Below are 16,558 nucleotides of genomic sequence, written 5' to 3' on the forward strand. Positions count from 1 at the left end.
GAGTTGCCACAGGGGGATGGAGAGGGGACCAGGAGTTGCTATAGGGGTATGAAGGGGGCACCAGGAGTTGCCACAGGGGGATGGAGAGGGGACCAGGAGTTGCTATAGGGCGGTGGAGGGGGGACCAGGAGTTGCCATAGATTCATAGAATGGTTTGGGTTGGAAAAGACCTTAAGCTCACCCAGCTCCAACCCCTGCCACGGGCAGGGACCCCTTCCACTGGAGGAGCTTGCTCCAAGCCCCTGTGTCCAACCTGGCTTTGAGCACTGCCAGGGATGAGGCAGCCACAGCTTCCTCAGCACCCTCACAGGGAAGAGCTTCTGCCTTATCTCCAACCTGAACATCCCCTGGTCCAGTTTGAACCCATCACCCCTTGTCCTACCGCTGCGCTCCCTGATGAAGAATCCCCTCTCCAGCATGCAGATACCACACATTGCCTTGCATGGGGGTCCCAGCTCCCCTAGTCAGGAACAGCATCCCCATGGGCCCCAAGGCTGATGCAGCACTTGCCCCCTTCCCGAGCCCAGGAAGCCAGGAAGAGGAAACCACCCTCATGAAGAGCAAAGCCCTTTTGCTTTGCTCTGCTGTCGCCTGAGTCAGCAGCCTGCACCCAGCCTCTCCCTATGGAAACCAAACAAACACCTTCCCCCAGGTCCAAACCCTCCAGCCCATCCATCTCCCTGCCCTGACACCCAGTGGCAGGTCCCCACCGAGGTGATGCCCCCCAAAGCCCTGTGCTGGCACGACTGCAAGATGCAGAGGGAGGAGGTGGGAAGTCACTAGGAAGGACCAAGGCAGAACACTGCGCATCCTCCGTCCCATGGTGGCAATGGGGACAGGCAGGAAAATCCCAGCCCAGCTCCGTGGTTGGGAGCAGAGAGCTTCTTTAAGGCTGCTCATAAAGGGTGACTTGCAAACAGGCAAGAAGAAAGCCCTCCTTGTGCACAGGAGATGGGGCCTTGTGCTCAAACACAGGGCAACTGAGATTTGCATCTCATGCCAGGTTGTGCCATAGACCCTCCTGTGTGTCCTCACCTAAACCAGCCCCTGATGATGCTCCAGGCACCCAGCACCTCTCAACAGCCCAACTGGTGACCCCAGTGCTGCTTGTTCCAACACCTCAGCACCCTTTGGGGAAGGAACTGCTCCTCATCTCCATCTAAACCCCATCCCAACAAAGCCAGCATCCATCAGAACAATCATCCCCGGCCTTAAACAAGGGTTTAAGCCCCCAAATCCCCTCGGTAGCCCCGTGCAGGGAAGGGAACTGCTCCCCAAACCCCACATCCACTCCTTTGATGCTGGAGATACCAAAGCCTCCAGATGAAGCTATTTCTCCCCAGCGAGGTGCTGAGCATCACTCGCACATTCGGTGCCGTCGTCAGCAACTCCCACACTGCCCCCCCACGTACACCACTGCGAGGGGAAGGCACCCACAGAGAGAAGGAGAAGATCTGGGTGTGATGGGGTGGACAGTGAAGGGAGCAGCACGAATCCATAGGACATCCCCCCCCCAATGGGGCAATGATGCCTCCATGGCCAGCACTTCCCACAATACGAAGTGATGGATCTACCCCAATCACCCTAGGAAAACCCCCAAAGGCAACCCTCACTCGCACCAGCCAATGCAAAACGTAGGGTTTATCAAGTGTTGGAACCCCAGACTGGTTTGGGATGAAGGGACCTTAAAGCTCATGCAGCTCCATGGGCAAGGACACCTTCCACTCGAGCAGGGTGCTCCAAGCCCCATCCAACGCTACCAGGGATGGTTCATCCCAACCTGCCCTCTTGGACCAATTGCCATTGGAAATCCCAGTGTTCTGATGCAGGAGGATGGAGCAGAAGCAGCTCCCGGGCCTGGGAGCCAATCCCAACCAACAGAAAGTGTTTTCCTTTTTAATCCCATGATTTTCTTTAGCTAATCTCTCCAATGCAAAGGGAAGACGAGTTTGGGATGCTGCCGGCGGGACACAGCACGTGTAGCGCCCCAGCCAGGACTCCATGCCCTGCTCCCCATTCCTATCCCTTTTGGTCATATTCATCTTGCCTCCTCCTTGGAATCACTGTGCAGGGGTAGAACAACAACAGCAGAGCCCCGGGAAACTCTTCATAAGGGGGATTTTGCTCCATTTCCCTTTTAAAACTCCCTTTTTCCCTTTGAGTTTTCCCTGCTTTGCACAGGAGGGTTCTGAGATCCCTTCCTGGCTCCAGCAGATCCCTCTGATCCCATCTGCTTTTGCCCTTTCCTGGCAGAAAAGTGGGGTCCTCACCTGGCTGGAGATCAGGGAATCATTTGGGTTGGACAAGACCTTTAGGATCATTGAGATGATGCTTTTCCTGCTGCAAAAGGAGCCCTGCTCATGGGATGCTCACCAAAACGGGAAGTTTTAGAAGTGGGAAGGAGCACAAACACCCAGGAATGGGGTTTGTTTCCTATCCAAGGCAAGGCCTCGGATGGATGCAGCAGGAAGGGAAAACAAGACTGAGGAGCAGGGCTGGAGCAGCACAGACCGGAGCCAGGAGCTGCTTGCACCTCTTTGCCAATCCCCATGGCCTCATCCATCCCCCAAGGAAGCGGGGAGCCAGGGCAGGGAGGAGGCCGTCGGATGCCATGCCCGGAGCCCATAAATTACAGCAGGGAAAACCGAGTTGCATTTGCCCTATTTCTGATCTGCTTGGAAACGGCACCGCTTTCCCAGCTGCAAAGGCAGCTCTGTTCCCAGGAATTTCAGCAAAGCCATGACCTCCTTCCAGGATCCTACAGTATATGGTGGCGGGGAGCCAGGGCTAATTATAGGCACAGGAAAAGGGGAAAGAGGCAGTTGGAAAAGCTCTACCTTTCCCAGCAGGAAGCACGGCAGCATGGCCCCAAGGTGGGAGCATCCCAAAGGGGAAGGTGAGAAGAGCACGGCCCCGTGCTCCTGGACATCACCATTCCCATCTTCCGGAAGGATACAAGCCGGTGCAAATCACAGCTCCCCAATTCCTTCGCCCTCTGGGAAGCCCCACAATGGGAGCAGGACCCGGGGCTGCTCCAGCAATGGCACAAGGAGCACTAATGGGTCACTCTTAGCCCGGGTTCCCCGTGGAGATCCCATCTCCTGGAGCCAAGCGATGCTCCCAAGCCCTTCACTGTGCCCTGGCAGCGGCCAAAAGGATGCTCTCCACAATGCGAAGGCAAATTAATGTGCATTAAACTTTCAACAGCAGCAAATGCTCTGGAGAAGGAGCATTTAGAGCCAGGGTCATGCCCATTCCCTTCTCCCGACCCCACCATTCCTGGCATGGAGGATGGATGAGGACACATGAACCCACGGGCCAGCAAGGAGGAGGTTGGAAAGGAAAGCACTAGAACCCAGCAAGCTTTCAGGTTCTCCTCCAAGCCATGTTTCTACCCCAAACCCAGGGCTAATAAACACATCCCACCTATCTCCTTTGGAAAGGGGGGGGAAAAGCCTCTTGCTTGAGTCTCTGCTATGGCTGCTCCTCGCTTATCCCTATGGATTGCGCTTCCCTGTTTGCTACGCACGTGGGGAGCGTGGGTTTGGGTTTGCTTTTGGCACTGACTCCACAGACCAGGCAGAATTCCCAAAGCACCTTCCAAACCCGAGGCTTGCAGGTATCCGGCCCCGGGGGCTGCAGAGCTGCTGCCATCACTCAGCACCACAAGGGAAGGATGCAGGAGCAAAGGGAGAGCCGGCGGCACGGAGCAGCAGGGCATCAGCTCCAGCTTCCCAGCGGGAAAGCGGCCGCTCGCTAAGGGAAGGAATCCACCCGCGCACGCCGGGTCCATCCGATGCCCTTTTTAAGGCTCCTATGGCAGCGGGAAGGGGGTTATCCAGCACCGAGCTCACTGGATAACCCCAGCTACAGCCCTGGCACCGCAGCAGGGAACGCTCCTAAGGCAGATCCAGCCTCAGGACGAACCAGACCAGCTCCGGTTCCCATCACCCTGGCCCCCAGCACCAACACATGCAGTGATGGAGGGATAGATCACCCGCAATGTCCCTGCAGATCACCCCAAAGTCACCCCTAACCCCTTCTCCTCCAGTGCTGCCGGCACATCCCAGCACAGCACGTGGCACCGGTGGGAATGACACAGCCCCTTCCCACCCCGGCACCACCGCCACACAGGGCTTTAAGCCCTACCGGGATAACAAGCTCACAATGAGATCCTAATGAAGGATTAGGGAAATACACTTTAAAGAGATTAATCTGGGTGCAGCACTGAAACTCCTTTTTCCATGGACCCATCCACAAGGAGCTGCCCTCACTGCCGGCTCCGGCCACTCGGGATGGTTTTTCCATGCAAAGAAGGGCTGGGCCTGTGGAAAGGATGGAGGAACACACACCAAAAACCAGCTTGTGGCGCCTGCAAGCCCTGCCCGAGGCTCTTTAAAAGCGAGCCAGAGGCTCCCTTCATCTCTCCCCTCCCACCCCAGTCCCTTCCCATCTGCATCCCAGCTGCGCTCAGCGATGCTCTGGTCCCGTTCCTAATGAGCGGTGCTGTTATCCGCCCGAGCCGGAGCCTTCCAAGGAGCCCCAGGGAAGCAGGTACTCAACTCTCATTCAGGGAAAGTTATTAATAGTCCTGTCTTGGCTCTATGCAAACAGAGCAAGGAGTCAGCCCTGGCCTCAAAGAGCTCGGCGTGACTGCCAGCCCCACGCGCTCCCAAAGGTCAGGAGCCTGCTTCGCCCCCAAAGCAGACGGTGCTGGTTTAAAATAGAAAGCATCACATCTGGGGGTGCTTTTTGGGGGAGGGGGGGGCAGGATTTGGCCACTCATTATTTTCCCTGCAACCACAACCATCAGCAACTTTTTCCCCCCTCATCCTGGGATTCCAAGAGCTGGGAATCCACTCCCCCAAGCCCCAAGCTTTCAAAAGGCACGCGCCGAAGGGGAGGTGGGATGGGGATCTGAGAAACAGCCCCGTGGAGAGGCTGCGACCCAAATCGAATGAAGATGCTTGGAGCTCATCCAGATGTTTATGAGTGACGCATGCGGAGGTATAAATAATTATCCGGTAGGAATTGTGTTCACAGGCAGCAAGCCCTTATCTTAATCTGATCGCGGCACAACACGGCCCCGGCCCCGGCCCCTCCGTGCTTACCAAGCCTTGGGACAACCAGATGCAGAAGAAGCAGCACGGCACTGGGGGACCGGTTTTAACCCCAGTAATCCCTGGATATTCAGACTGGAGCTGCCAGGACCCAGAGCTCATCCGGACACAGCTCTGGGAAGGGAGCTGAAGCCTGGCTGAGGGTGCAGGGTGCTTGGCACTGGCTGCAGGTAATGCGGCATCAGCAGGGACAGGAGCCGGTTGTGGCATCGACCGGATCCCTCCATGCCTGTAAAAACCCAGCTGCTTAAAACACACCAGCAACCAAAACCCTTCCTGGCCCAGCAACCTCAGAGCCTGGACACCGCAATCCCCTACAAATACAGGGTCCATAAACCCCCCCAAGATGCCAAATGGCAAAGGGGGGGGTACAACAACACCGCAACCGCTAGTGACCACCACAGCATCACCACCAAGCCCAAGCCAAAGGGCTCGCACGCAACTGAGAAACAGGTCAAGAAAAGGCTTTAATGGCTCAAAACCCCCCCAAACTGAGCCACTCTCTCAGCATCACCAAACCTACCCCATGTGGGAGGTGCTGGTGGCCCTCACCCCCCCTCTCACCAGCATCCCCAAAACTCCAGCACCCCACCAGAGAGGGATGGAGAGGAGAAGGGTTGGGAACTTACTGTAGGAAATGGGTTGCTCGGCTCCGACTCCCTTGTCCCTACTGGTGGGAAAGTCTATAAATCTCTAATAAAGAGGGAAAAAAACAACCCAACAATAAATCCCCTCCCATTTTATTCCTTGTCTCTCCCCCTGCTTCCAAAGGATTGCGAAAGCGAGAGGGCAGCCGGGGCTTGGATCTGCGGCATTTCTGAGTTCCTACGGAGTCTGGGCTCCCTGCCACCAGCAACAGCGGCTCTGGGGGTGTGGAAAAAGAGAGGGGGAAAAAAAGGAGAAGAAGAGAGAAAAAAAAAGAAAAAACAGGGAAAAAAAAAAAAGTCCTGTTTATTTTGGGGGATGAGGCACAAAGCGCGGCTCCGGCATTCCCGCAGGATGGGACTTTGGGATCCAAAGCCTGGCCTTGGGGTGTGAATATGGAGCTGGCAGAGGATGCTCATTGCTGGGGGTACACAGAAGTGAGGAGCCATCTCCTCCATAAGGAGCACAACGCATCTTGGGGTACATGGACCCATCCCAGGGAGCACCCATGGGTGCTAATGGGGGCTCGGCCCTGCCCTGGCCACTGTAAGGGGAATTACCAAAGACAGGCTGGAAGAAAAGCCTGCTCCAGCCATGACCCAGATTCCCCTCCAGCCTGATCCCTCACTGAAGTCATAATCCTTGGAGGGCTTCTGGTCCTTCTCTTCCCCCCCCACCCTTTCAAATCCATCCCTGCGCGTTGCCATGGCGATGAGGGTGATGCTATAATTTCGGCATTACAGACTTCAGCCTGAGAACAGGGGGAGAAGGTGCCTGGAACACAGCTGAGCTGCAATGGGGACGTATTTAGGGAAAAAGAATGAAAAGAGAGGAAAAAAAAATGACCAAGGCAGCACCTTGGCTTCATGAGCAGATGCTGGACTGACCCTGAGCTGATGAGATGCAGGGGATGGATCCTCCCTGCTACAGAGATCTGGTAGATCCCCCTCTCCTGCCCTCTGGGAGAGCATCCTAGGGGAACAACACAAGAGGGACATGGAGCTGTTGGAGCGAGGTGAGAGGAGGAGCTCTTGTGGTACCCAAGGCTGCCCTCAGCTTGAACACCCTATTTTGGGGGGTGTTGAGCCCACTATGGCTCAGCACCCAACCAGTACCAAAACCAATGGACTCTGCGAAGCAGCAGCTCCAAAAGAGCTGCTCAGCCCTTATTTTACCTTCATTTTCCATCACCTTTCCTTTCCACCTTAGGTCCTGGTGCCATCCCATCACCACCAGGATGTGGGGGCCCCTGAGCTCCCATCCAGCTCCCAATGGGAGAAAACCCCTCTGTTGCTCCATGGCTTTGCAAGGCCATGACACAGCTCTGGATGCTCTCAGGGTCTAATGCGGTGTCAGTGAGGCTGGAAGGTGAGGAGGGATGAACCAGGAGCCAAGCTGGAGCATTGAGGGCTTCACCCCTTCAAACCCCACCACCTCCTGCAGCTTTAGCCACGCTTCCACCCCCCTGTTCCCCTTCCCACCGCATCGCCCCACACCCAGAGCAGAGCTGCCAATGGACCCACAACTAAAACCGGATCATACCCAAACGCAGCCCAATGGCCCATGACCCCCAGCACGGGGGACGTGAGCTGCCAGCGGGCTCATGGGGTCCCAAAGGAAGCCAGAAAGCCCCATGGGGGCCGCCTCGCCCCACACCAAGCTCACCTACGCACCCTTTGAGCGGGTGAGGTGAGCAGAAGGCGCTTCGGTCCAGTGCACGGCATCGGGCACAGCACCCACAGCCTGCACCCCTTGGGTTGGCTGTGAGGTGGGAGGAAGACCCCGGTAGCAAACCCCATCCTTGGGTTGGCATGAGGGGAGGGTGTGGAAATCACTGTGCCAGAGCCACGGTGCCTGGACACAGCTCCAAAAGGCAGCTTAAAGCAGGGATGCTCGGAGAGAGGCCAGGATGCTGGGGCAAAAAGGGCTCCCGAGCCTATAAATGCATGGGAAGGAAGAAGCACAGCACATCATTGTAAAACCAGGATATAAGGAGGAAATTCCTTCCTGTTAGGGTGGTGAGGACTGGAATGGGTTGCACAAGGAGGTTGTGAATGCTCCATCCCTTGCAGTGCTCAAAACCAGGCTGGACGAGCCCTTAGGTGCCATGGTTTAGAGCGAGGTGTCCCTGCCCATGGCAGGGGGTTGGAACTGGATGATCTTTAGGTCCTTTCCTATGACTCTATGATTCTAATCCAGCCATGGGATGGCACAGGGGGGCTCGCAGCACTCCTCAGTGCACATCCACTTGTAGAACCCCAAGGAGACAAAAAAAATCAGAGCATTTGGGTTCAGTGCCCAAAAGGAGCCAAACCCTCAACCGGGCACCTTCAGCATCCAACCTGTCAGCCTTGAGCCATCAAGGGTGGCTTTATGAGCACCATGTTTAACCTCCAAGGTATTTATCTGTGAGAAGCTAAAAACCAAGCTGCATTTGCATGACAAAAGGAGCCCGGGTTGCTCAGGGCCTGTGCAGCAAGGCAGGGACAGGGCATGCAAAGCAGCCTTCCTGCCTCGCCAAGCACAAGGCGCTGAAGGTCACCCGAGCGGATGCTGAGCTCGCGGTGGCTGGTCCTACCCGCTGCAAAGGACACGGCAAGAACAGCATCCCTGATGGGAACCCTCTTCCCAACCTTCCCACTCATCCCATCCGGCTGGAGCAGCCCTTTGGGGCACAGAGGCAGGCGTCAAACCCTGCTTGCTGAAGCACCCGCGCCTGACCTTAAAGCCTCAAGGATCAGAGGGCAATCAGCAGCGCTTGCTCCAACTCACTTGATTTGCAACCAGAATCCATCGCTCCCTTTCCTCCCTTGGGTGCCAGCACCGGGTAGGGGACCCGCAGCTTCGTCCCCCCTCTGAAGCAGGGTCTGCAGGGGTGATGAGGAGCCCGCTGGCAGCGCAGTGATGTGCAATGAGCCTTTCCCCACCACCTCCTCCCAAGGTGGTGCCAAGGCAGCTCCTCCAGCACGCACCCAGCACCACGCTGGGCTCAACCCAGCACCTACGTCATTGTTTTGGGACAAAGTCCCTTCCGTGACCCGGCGCCACCCAACTCCTCATCACGTTATCTCCATCACAACCCTTTCCCCCCCTCCACAGCTCAATTACACCCCAACCACCCCCAAAAATCAATAGGGATCACACCAAACCCCCTGCCCCAAAAGAAGCCAGATGCTCATCTCTTCCAGCACCGGGGCGAGGATTGATGGAGGGAGCAAGAAGCAGCCACCAGCTGCCGCGGGGAAGAGGCTTGGCTGCCTCCACCACCAGCATCCTGCTCCAACCATTTGTTCTGCTTCTATTTTGGAGCGCGATGGGGCTCGGCGCTCGGCGGCTCCCAACCTTCCCACCGCGACAGATTTGTGCTAAAGAGGCAGCGCCGGCTCCGCTCCCCGGCTTTGGCAGCGGCACCCGAGCGGGGCCGCGGATATTTTTGATCCAGCGAGTCGGGAGGTGCGAGTTTTCCCGGAGGCAGGGAAGGTTGGGAATGGAGCAAGGATGGGTTTCCATCCCTGCGCTTCCAATGCAAGGAACGGGGAGTGGAGCCATTGGAAACAGTGGAGCATGGATGCGCTAAGGGGAAAGCATCGCTCCAGAAGAGCACGGAGAGCCCTAAGCCCACAGGCACTCAGAGAAGAGCCTGGCATGCACAGAGCATCATAGAGCTGTTTGGGTTGGGAAGGACCTTAAAGCTCATCCAGTTCCAAAGGCAGGGACACCTTCTACTAGAGCAGGATGCTCAACCTGGCCTGGAGCACTGGCAGGGATGGGGCAGCCACAGCTTCTCTGGGCACATTGTTCCAGTGCCTCAGCACCCTCACAGTGAAGGATTTCATCCTTATACCCAGCCTGATGTATCCAACCTGACACACTGCCTGTGTCATCCCAAGCGCTGGAATACCACATGAAAACTGCCCTGAGCCCATGTCCAAGCACACCCTGCCCTCTCCCAGCTGCTAAGCAAAGCACACTGTCTGCTATCCCTGGGTTGTTTTAAGGGCAGAGACGCATCTCCAAGGAGCACGGGGTTTATCCCTAGGGATAACTGCACCTGGAGACACCACCTCGCCTCCATGGTGACCTCCCCACTGCTCCAGTGGAAGGTGCCCCTGCCCATGGCACGGGGTTGGAACTGGAGGAGCTTTAAGGTCCCTTGAACCCAACCCACGCTGGGATTCGCTGATTCCATCGCACTGATTTATCTCCCGCTCCCAGGAGAAGATGCTCCTGGACCACATCAGCCTGGGGCTGTGGGACAGGGCAGCCTCAGCAACACAACAGATGCCTGGCAGGTCCAAAGGACTGCTTCACATTCCTCCTTTTACACATAATTACCTTTTCCTTCCTTGGCAGTGGAAAGCTCCTGCGCTGAGAGCGCGTCTCAAGGTTACGGCTTGGGCTGGGGGAGGATTTCAGGCTTTAGAACCCAGGAATTCCAGACAGAAACCCAGAGACTTTGCCAGCTTTGTCCTAAACACAACAGCTTTCCCCCAAAATTATTCCATTTCTTTAACTTGTCTTTTTCTTCAGCAGGTTTTAAGTAAACCCCATTTTCCAGTCCCCAAAATAAGGATGATTGGAGTAGAAACCTCTCACTGATGCCATGGACACTTTCCCATTCCCTATTTCTTCTCTTAAGGAAAACCAACACAACCCGACCCCATGAATTTTCCCCACCTGCAAGACATGGGATGTGCTCCTCGGTTTCTGTGGCACCCAAGCAAGTTTTCCCTGAAGTCTGGCAATAATCGGAGAGGTAAATGCTTTAAAAAATTAAGTTTCATCTTAATAATAATTAATTAATAATTAATTATTAATATTTAATAATAATAATGAAGCTTTCCAGAAGGATGGAGAAAAGTGACATTGGTCCAAAAGGCACTTCCATGTCAAAAGGCAGATGCGAGCTTTCAAACCAAGGCTGTTTATAACCACTGCTTATACCCATCAATGACACCTTCCACCCCACGAGCTCCACTGCATCCTCCTGGGTAGGGAATATGCTGCCAACAACAACCCCCAGCACCCTGCTGTGGGGTGCAGGATGATGCCAATAATCCCTGCCTGTCGCAGAAGGAGGAAAAGGAGGAAGAGGAGGAGGAGGAATCCCTTTGCTGCCTTCCCAGATGAGCCTACAAGAGGTGACCCCCTTGCAGGCCTGGGATGAGCACAGGTCAGGGACCTGGCCCCGTTTGCTGCCTCCCAAATCTCTTTACTCCTTTTTGGGGCCGGGAAAAGACACTCAACCATTAAAAATCAGGGAGCTGCAACCTCTTCCTTCCTATAAAAGGGGGAAGAGCTGAGGGGGAGATGCCCCTTCCCTCCCCATGGCACCCGGACCCCACACGCGCCCCGAGCATCCCAGATGGGAGGCACCTCCTGCTGTGGATGCGGTTTTGGGCTGGTGCCGGCCGCTTGCTGGAAGCTGTTTGAAGTTCTGGAAAGAGAAACGATTCCTCCTCCTCCTCCTCTTCCTCCTTGCCCAGAAATAGGTCATTTAATTACCCCCTTCCCAACCCCAAACCAGCACTGAGTCAAGGCAGGAGGTGGGAGCGCTTCAGCCCCGCGCTGGCTCCTGCCCAAAGACACCGCAGCACGGCTTTGACCTTGAGACATCCACGCCAGGGCATGGGGGCAATGGCAGCACAGATGGCAAGGCCTCAGCTCCCTGCTCCTGGACTTCAATCAGCGCTGCTCAGTTCAAAGGAGGAGGGTCAGGAATGGGGGTGCTGTGGAGCCCCCTCCATGCGCAGCCTCCAGGGAAAGCCATGGATAATTGCACGTTGGGAAAGCATCCGTGTCCTGCTCGGCACAGCCCCGGCACGGGCCAGTCCGGCTGCTTTGGGATGGGACACTACAGTGGTGGCTACAGCCTGACACATCCCAGCGCGGGCACCATCCTGCCCTACCGGCTTGGCCTGGCACTGCTCCGGTGCTTTGCTGTCATAGGGAATGGTTTGAGGTTAAGGGACCTTGGAGCTCAGCCAGTTCCAACCCCCTGCCATGGGCAGGGACACCTAAAACTGGAGCAGGATGCTCCAAGCCCCTGTGTCCCACACTGCCAGGGATGGGGCAGCCTCAGCCTCAGCACCCTCACAGGGAAGAGCTTCTGCCTTAGATTCAACCCGTGTTTCAGTCTGAACCCATCACCCCTTGTCCTATCACCACAGTCCCTGGTGAAGGCCCCTCTCCAGCATCCTTGGAACCCCCTCCAGGCACTGGAAGCTGCTGTGAGGTCCCCACGCAGCTCAGCTCATCCAGACCCAGTATCCCGCTGGGATCCAGGGGCACCTACAGCTCGGGAGATGGGAAACTGAGGAGCAGCCCCCAACCTCAACTCAAACACCATGGGCCAAGCATTCCCCCAAAACTCTCCCCATAGAGCCTCATTCCCCCCCATCCTGCATCCAGGAGGCTGATCCCCCCCATCCTGCATCCAGGAGGCTGATCCCCCATCCTGCATCCAGGAGGCTGATCCCCCCATCCTGCATCCAGGAGGCTGATCCCCCCATCCTGCATCCAGGACGCTGATCCCCCCATCCTGCATCCAGGACGCTGATCCCCCCATCCTGCATCCAGGAGGCTGATCCCCCCATCCTGCATCCAGGATGCTGATCCCCCCATCCTGCATCCAGGATGCAGATCCCCCCCATCCTGCATCCAGGATGCTCATCCCCCCATCCTGCATCCAGGATGCTCATCCCCCCATCCTGCATCCAGGACGCTGATCCCCCCATCCTGCATCCAGGACGCTGATCCCCCCCATCCTGCATCCAGGACGCTGATCCCCCCATCCTGCATCCAGGACGCTGATCCCCCCATCCTGCATCCAGGACGCTCCCCCCATCCTGCATCCAGGAGGCTGATCCCCCCATCCTACATCCACGATGCTGATCCCCCCATCCTGCATCCAGGATGCTGATCCCCCCGTCTTACATCCACGATGCTGATCCCCCCATCCTGCATCCAGGATGCTGATGCCCCAATCCTGCATCCAGGATGCTGATCCCCCCATCCTGCATCCAGGATGCTGATCCCCCCATCCTCTCAGCCACCATTCAAGAGAAAGCAAACACAGAGCCCCCCCCATAATGAATCACCCCAAATCCACATCTTTAACTCCACGTGGCCACTGGGGCTTTAATCCTTAGAGGATGCAAGCTCCTGTCTTGTTTCCAAGCAGTGGGGAGCTCCAGCAGAGAGACACCAGGAGCGAGGGAAAAGGGGAAAACAGAAGGAAAAAGCACAAGGCAACCAAACTGGAGCGCGAGATGAAGCCCAGCAGATCTGTGGAGGTAGAGCTGCTGGCAGGCAGACAGCTAGATCCATCTTGAGAGCAAAAGCAAACTGCTGCTCAAACAAGGCACAGGGAGAAACCTCGAGGTCCTCCCAGCACTGCCTAAGCTCCCATGGAACAAAATGAGGATGAAATTCCAGCTTTTTCTTGAAAGCTGCTCTAATTCCAAGGGGGGGAAAGGAAGGAGAAGGGAATTAGAGGTGCGCTGATGGCAAAGGGATAAACAGCATCTCGAGGAGGCGAGGGGCTGATGCATCCCATGGTCCTGCCGCGCGATTCTGCTCTTCCTCCTCCTCCCTGCCCCTGCTGTGACTCACTTGCTTTATGCTGGCCGCATAGAGCAGAGCCATAGCTTCCCGGGGGCAGGAATGTCATCTGCAATAGAGTCACCTCGGAGCTGGGGATGGCTCAGCCTCCAGGACCTGCCAAAACAGCGACCAAACACCGAGTCCCCGGCCCTGGGTGCAGATGGGGAGAGGCAAAGGGGGGGGGGGGGGTATTTTTAGCTGTGGCTGCAGATGGGGAAGTCCGGCCACGGCATCTACACAGCAGCCCCCATCAGCTCAGGCCACCTCCATGTGCTCCTGGGTGTTAATGGGATTTAATGGGATGCCACCGGCTCACTTCCCAAGCCTCAGACAGCGCCTGGCCAGGGCTGCTCGCTCCACCAGCACTGGGCACCCAGGGCAGCAGCGGCCCCAGCACCACGCATCCCTCTCCCTCCTTTCCCTCTGCTCCCAAGGAAGCCACCCATCACTGGGGTACATCCCACAGCATCCCATGGCGGGTCCAGCAAGCGATGCTGACCTGAGACAAGGAAGCAACCCTGGCTTGGGGACAAAAACAAGGGAAAAGCCATTTCTGCCCCTTCACCCCAGATGGGTTTTGGGGTGACAGGGGCAGAGCCCACTTGGTCCTGTGGGATGAACTGGGCAGTATCACCCTTCACCCGCTCCATCCTTCCTCTGCAACATCCTTCACCAGCACCTCCGGGTACCACAGAGCTGGGTCCCGCTCCCGGACCTTTTGGGCTTTGTTCTCCTTTGCACAGAGATGCCGGCAGCACGGAGGGACCTCGAAGTGGATGCGGTTTATGACCATATTTAGGCTCCTTTACGTTGCCAGAGTGGCAGGAAAGGGCTGCGGCATTAAATGAGAATCAGACCCCACTTGTTTCACTTGGCAGCATGGGAAAAATCCACCCCGGGCGACTCCGGCACCGTCCGAGCCTCCACCCTGCCCGCTCGGGGCCGGGATAAAATAGCAACAGCCCTTTCCAGCGCTTCCCAACCGGAGCCCTACACGGACAAGGAGGGAACGGGGGGGAATGGGAATGACACACATGAACCATGATCCCCTTCCGAGAGCAGCACCGAAGCAAAGCGATGTGCCCAAGGTCACTTCTCAAGGTCCCCATAGAAGATGCAGGGATGTGACCCCCCCCCCCCACCAGCAGGAGATGGTTTGTGATGGGGGGGGGCTGGAAGCACTGCCCCCCCCCACACACACACAGGCACAGGAGGTAAAACCCCTTCAGCACGTTCAATCCCAGCACGGCGGAGGCCACGGCGCTATTCCAGCAGTCTGGAAACCCGAGCGGCGCCGGGGTGGGGGGGGGACAGGGGCCACCTGCTCCCAGCACAGCACAAGTGTGGATGCCTCAGCCTGGCAAAGCCACGACAACTGCAGGGATGAAGGGCAAGGAAAAGGGGGGTGGAAAGGAGAAGCCATGAGGCCCAGCCAGAGGTCTGTGACCTTCAGGCTCCGCTCCGGGCAGCCCCCAAGCGCTTCCCAGGCCAAAGCCACCGGCAGCCACGGAGCAAACAGCACAAATCCACCTTTCCCATCCTCAGACCCCACAACCTGGATGCGGGGATGCAGCTCCCGCAGCGTCCCCGTTGCGCCGAGCCCCATGCCCATCGCCTGGGTACCCCGGGACACCAGGACACGGGAGCACCCACCTTGGGAAAGCAACGCCAGCCGGAAAACCCACGTGGGAGCACCCGCTGCGGGAGAAGAGGCTTTGGAAGGGCAGGATCAGGGTGGGAACGGCGGGGAGGGACACGGGGAGGGATTCGCACCAGATGTGCTCCACTTACTGGTGCCTGCGGCCGGTCCCCAGCCACATCCGCAGGGACAGGGACAGGGAGGGTGAGGAAAGGGGGGGACGGAACCCCCCCAGTTTGTGTCCCTATGGAGCTGCGGGCACACACGAGTGGAGGGGGGGGGCTCAATACAGCACCAAAGCCGAGGGGCAAAGAGCGCTCGAGATGCTCCGCAGCATCCGGATGCCGGATACCCCGCATCGGCCTCGATGTCCCGGGGTACGGGGGGTGGGGGGGAGCAGCACCGGGGTCTTGCCCCCCCCCCCCAACCATAGCAACCAACCCCACCGCTGGGGGCACCGGAGCAAGGCCTCCATCCAGCCCCTAAAACGCTGCTCTTCCCAATCCAACCCTGCACGCCGAGCCCCATAGCATCACCCCCCCGCTTCAAACCCCACATCCCTTCTCCTTCGGGGTGCTTGGCGGAGGCGTGGGGGGGGGTGTCCCCAGGGGGGTGCAACCCCTCGGGCCCCTATCAGCAGCACGAAGCGGGCCCCATCCCCGCGCATCGCTTTCCCCCCCCCCATCACCTGCTTCTTCCCCTTCCTCCCCTCCTTCACCATCTTGGTGACGGGTTTGTTTTGAAGCGGCGCCGGGGAGGGGAGGAAGGGAAGGGGAGGGAAGCGAAAAGGGGGGGGGGGAAGGATGTGCTCGCCCATCCCCGCCGCCGCGGGGCGGCCCCGCGCAGCACAGGGGATGGGGGGTACCAAAGGGTACCAAAGGGTTCCAACCCCCCCGTGTGCAATCACAGCCCGACGGCACCGCGGATGGGGAGGGGGGTCGGAAGTAACGCGCAGTTGATGAATTAATGGGGGTCAGTGAGAAGGGGGGGATGAGGAACGGACCCCCCTGCCCCCCCCCCACCGAGGAAGGAACCGAGCGGGGCCCGGACCTACCTGCGCGGGCGCGGAGCCCGGCGGCCGCCTCCTCCCGGGGCTGCGGCGGAGCCGGCGCGGAGCGACCATGGCCGGGCCCGGCCCAGCGTCAGGACGCGGCGCAGAGCGGGCAGCCAATGGCAGAGGGGGAGAGGGGCGGGGCCAGGGAGGGAGGGAGGGGGGGGGGGGGGCGCCGGGGGGGGGCGGGGCGGGGGGGGGGGCGGGACTGAGGTTGGGGGGGGGGGTGGAGATGGGGGGGGAGAATGGGAAGGGGGGGCGGGACTGAGATTGGAGGGGGGGGAGAGGATGGAGATGGGGGGGAGAGCCGGGATGGGGGGGCAGAACCGGGATGGGGGGGTGGGACTGAGATTGGAGGGGGGGTGGATGGAGATGGGGGGGAGAACCGGGATGGGGGGGGGAAATCGGGATGGGGGGGGCGGGACTGAGATTGGAGGGGGGAGAAGTGGGGGGGGGGAAGAACTTGGGGTAACAGAGGGGGGTAAGAACAGGGGATGG

General features: G+C 58.2%; 1 protein-coding gene across 10 annotated transcripts in view; it reads right to left on the reverse strand.

Annotated features, from left to right (window-relative positions):
• Positions 1–16,194, reverse strand: part of MEF2D (myocyte enhancer factor 2D) — a 59,987-nt gene extending 43,793 nt beyond the window's left edge. For 8 of the 10 annotated variants that reach the window (XM_061375137.1, XM_061375133.1, XM_061375132.1 and 5 more), the window contains exon 1: positions 16,064–16,194. The gene's annotated coding sequence lies outside the window, so the exon portion shown is untranslated. Of the gene's footprint in view, positions 1–5,749; positions 5,817–16,063 lie in introns of those variants that run through there. The other 2 variants (XM_061375129.1, XM_061375128.1) reach the window with 2 other exon arrangements.
• Between the last annotated feature and the right edge of the window lie 364 nt (positions 16,195–16,558).

The sequence above is a fragment of the Neopsephotus bourkii genome, unplaced genomic scaffold (assembly GCF_033783945.1).
Source record: "Neopsephotus bourkii isolate Nb327-2 ecotype Australia unplaced genomic scaffold, CSIRO-AGI_Nbou_v1 NB_1660, whole genome shotgun sequence".
In the NCBI taxonomy this organism is placed as follows: Eukaryota; Metazoa; Chordata; class Aves; order Psittaciformes; family Psittacidae; genus Neopsephotus; species Neopsephotus bourkii.